Below are 4343 nucleotides of genomic sequence, written 5' to 3'. Positions count from 1 at the left end.
CTGCCAAGGAAAAAGAATAAAAGATTCTGAATTACAAAACTGAACATTGCGATATATGACATAATAAGCTAACCTTCATATTATAACATAGTCACTTTTTTACTTTAACCTGTGCCCTAAAAATGAACTAGGTGGGGATACAGTATGTGGATATCACTTCTAATCTTTTCTAAGGAGCTTAGAATTCAATTAGATAGACTGACAAGTGACACAAAAATTACAGAGAGAGAGTGAGCCATCTATTCAAGGAACGTAGCACTCATGGGCAGGTTCATTGTGTGCAATGTGCCTCTTAGCAAAAATCCATCCACTATTTTGACAAGAATTTCAAAAGACTACCATAATAATATTTGGAAAAGATTGTGAAAGAAGATTAGTTGGACATTGAAAGTGTTTCATTTGGGGTCACAGAACATGAAGGTTGGTATAGAATAACAGCTAAAAGCATAGACTATAGAGTCATCGAGATCTGAGTTAAATCTGGACTTCATAACTTCCAACCTGGATCAAGGTATTTAACATCCATAAGCCTCAATACATACATCTTCAGGAAAAGGTAAATAAAAATATTTCCCTCAAGTGCTTTGTGTGTGGTTTCAGTGATATGATTTGTGCAGCTCCCAGAGCATAGCAAGTGCTCAATAAAGTTAATATAACAGGAGATCAATATTTATTAAATTGAATTCGCACAGTTTTAAAAAGGTATATTGCTGAGACAATTGCCTCAAATCCTTTCTGGAAGTCAGATATTGTAAATAAACCACAAAGAATGGAAATGGAATGGAATGAGAAAAGGAAGTTGACTAATAATCATCACGAATATTTGCAAAGTTTTAAAAACTCTCTTCTGTGCTTATCTCACTGTATAGTCTCAGCAGTCCTTGAAGTGGGCAGAAAAGGGGTTGTGATTCTTACTTTAGAGATGAGGAAATTAGGTGTCATGATTGCTGTCACCTAGTTACAAAGAGGTGGTGCTGGTTCTAATACCAACTAATTCTAAGTCTCCAACTCTTCCAAGGCAAATACCCTCAAAGTTTGTGTCAGGAGACTTTTAGGTAAAGAGCAAGGACTGGATTTCAACCGAGGTCAATAGGGGTTATACATAAAACTTAGAAGGGAAAGGATGATGAACTATAAAAAGGTAATAATTGTAGGACAAGTTAACACAAAATGTGGGTCTAGATGAGATATGAGAAAAGTGGCAAAAGAAGAAATTTCCAGGAAGCCCAATCCATAGAAAGGAACCATTGGTTGTGGTTTCTATGTGTGCACTAGGACTTTTAATTCTCATTCTGGAGAATGAGATGTGAGCATGAATTTAATATCTGTTCCAGAAAGAGGGTTTTTTTCCTGACTTGAGATGGAGGAAGGAAAGTCTCCGTTCCCTGCCCCCACCTCACAGTGCATCCTAATACAGGCCAGACACTTTTTCAGGGGCTAGACGTACAGACATGAGAACCTAACTCTGTTAGTGTTGTTGAGACCTAGTAGGGAAACCAAATAAGGAAAAAGACAAGTCTAATAATAAATGGCAAAAGACTGTAATAGAAAAAGGCACAGGGTTCTCTGAGATCAGAGTGGAAGGAATCTGTACAGGACGACATCAAGGAAAACTTCCTTGACCAGTGATGGGTGGACTGGTACACAGAGGAGAACAAGATCAGCAGGGGAGGAAGCTGGAAAAAAAAAGGTACAGGAAGAAAGAGGACTCCAAGTTCCAGGCAAAGAGCACAGTCCATGCCAGAGCATCACACTATTGGGTGGGTTTATCAAGGTTCTATATGCCTGTTACTAGTCTGCATCAGGAAAGCCACTTAACTGGAGATATCATTGTTTCTACTCCACCCTTTGTCCTTCTAAAGATACCCTCTTCATACATGGTGAAAAACAGCTACTGTATTTTGTCCCACGTGGCCTGACCTCAGCTATCCACAGCCAATAGATCAGAGTGGGCATGAGGTCCATGGGCAGAATAGTCATTACATCTGAAGTATGACACATGGACTGGAATGAAAAGACAGTTCAATCTGATGCCTCATTCATTAACTTAATGTACCAAAATGTTCATTGCAGCTCTATTTACAATAGCCAAGACATGGAAGCAACCTAAGTGCCCAACGACAGATGAATGGATAAAGAAGATGTGGCACATATATACAATGGAATATTACTCAGTCATAAACAGAAATGAAATTGAGTTATTTGTAGAGAGGTGGATGGACCTAGAGTCTGTCATACAGAGTGAAGTAAGTCAGAAAGAGAAAAACAAATACTGTATGCTAACACATATATATGGAATCTAAGAAAACAAAAAACAAAGGGACCAAATTAGTGAGTGATATGAGTAAAAGCCATCTAGAATCATCAGAAAGAAGAGTCAGAGATGGAGGGATATAGGAAGACAAAGCCATACGGAAGACAAAGTTATCAGGGAGAGGAGGAAACATGAACAAAGAAATTCAGCTGCTAGAGAGATAAAAGTAAAGTTATAAACAAAGAAGGATGTCAAGGCTTCATGTGAGAGGAAAGAGGGATCCGTTCCCTCTTAACCCCTGGCATTATTACCACATTACATGTTATTGGAGATACAGCAAAAGAATGTGAAAATTACTGGGAAAATTCTGAGTCATCATTCTTGACAGCTTTCTAAGTAGAGCCTATATTTGGGGGCCAGACAAATTTACCACAAAAAGAGCATTCATGTGGCAATGTTAACAAAATGTAAGTGTAAAACAAACAAGTAAATGGGAAGCAAATATTTAAAGCATAAAGACTGGTAACTAATTTGCCCCTGAGCTTTCTGGTAGCCAGAGCAAAAAGTGAAGCATGCCAAGATACTAAATTTTATTAGCCTAAGAAAAAAAGTCCCAGATGCTGAAAGGAAACAAAATTTTCCTGCCTCAAACTTCAAAATGGATTTCCACGTGGTTATTCTACCGGCACTACTCACTTGTGCAGTAGACAGCATCCTCCATGATAAGTTCAGAGCAAATGCAGAAATGGTTTTGAAATCATGCATAGTCTTAAAGCATAAATAATTGAAAGGAATCCTGGGATGAAGTCATATGGCTCTGTAACCATCTGGTGACTGTCACTAGAACTCAGCATGTTCTGAACTCTGGCCAAACTCTAGCCTCATTCATTCTACCCTTACTCTTATTCACCATGCCCCCAGAGGCAGGTGGGCAATAGAATGTAACCTTTAAGAGAGCAGTAAATTTTGTTCTGCTGAATTACCTAGTGCCCAGAATAGGCCCTGGTACATGGCTGGAAATAAGTTTATATGCACTGAACTAATGTGGAATGAAACATTCAGATCTCAACCTATAAACAGCAGTAGATTCCCTTGGCTAAGTGTCCTAGCAAATATTTTTCATTCATTGAAATTACATCCTTGAAGCCCTCCTTTCTGGAAGACTGTAAACTCTTTGAAGGCAGTGTTACTTCCAGCTGTATCCCCAAGCTTGGCCCCAAGCCCTGTATTTAGAAGATGTTCAATACATAAATGATAACTAAGTGACAATAGGAATGAATGGCCTGTGATTCACTATTGAATCATGTGATGCAGGTTCTAAATGCAACGTTTTTAGAGATTTAAAAATGATGGAAGGATTTCAGGACAATTGAAAACAAAGAGAAGGGATGTAGTGATGATGTAGGAGGAGAAGGGTAACAAGGAGAGGTAAAAAGAGGTCAAAGGCAAGAATAACCAGGATAGGGCTGTTGATGATGAGAAGTAGGGGGAACCCATATCTATCACCTTAACTGATTTTCCCAGTACTGTGAAACCTGGATTATAACTCATCTTGTAGGTAAAGAGGCTAATAGTCAAAGGGTCTAGGTAAGATATATTCAATGAATTACACTGAATATATGAGGACTACTATTGTTAAAGCCTGTGCCAAAGAGCCACTGATTCATATTGGCAAGTCTTCAATTTTCTTTCTTGGAATGCTTAGGAAGTTTGTGGGACTCGTAGCAAGGACTGATCAGGGTGAGAGTAGATAAAGGTGCAGGACGTTGCTGTTTTCAGTTACTGCACCTTCTCTGCAGACTGACCAGGCCAATCCTGGGAGGCACACTGAAGTCAAGGGCCTAGTAAGTGTGACTAGCCCCCTTTCTCTGTAATTAACCACTGCAACCAACCCTGCAGAAAAGACCTGGAAAGGCCGAAGGTCAGATCAGCCAAAGACAAAGACAATAAGGCTGGCATTTGCAAGGGCGATCAGACTGCATGAAGATTTGTAAGAGGGAGGGCTTGTCTTGCAAAGGTCATGCATCCCAATGTTCATTGCAGCACTATTTACAATAGCCAAGATAAGGAAGAAAACTAAATGTCCATC

The 4343-nt window shown here is 39.3% G+C and overlaps 1 protein-coding gene across 4 annotated transcripts in view; it reads right to left on the bottom strand.

The window, feature by feature from the left end:
- LOC309660907 (uncharacterized protein) overlaps window positions 1-4343 on the bottom strand; it is a 404218-nt gene that overhangs the window by 162833 nt on the left and 237042 nt on the right. The window lies entirely within an intron of this gene.

The sequence above is a fragment of the Balaenoptera physalus genome, assembly GCF_965194825.1.
Source record: "Balaenoptera physalus genome assembly, chromosome: 5".
Taxonomy (NCBI): Eukaryota; Metazoa; Chordata; class Mammalia; order Artiodactyla; family Balaenopteridae; genus Balaenoptera; species Balaenoptera physalus.
Note: the sequence above shows the minus strand (reverse complement) of the source record. Positions and strands in the feature narration are given on the sequence as shown.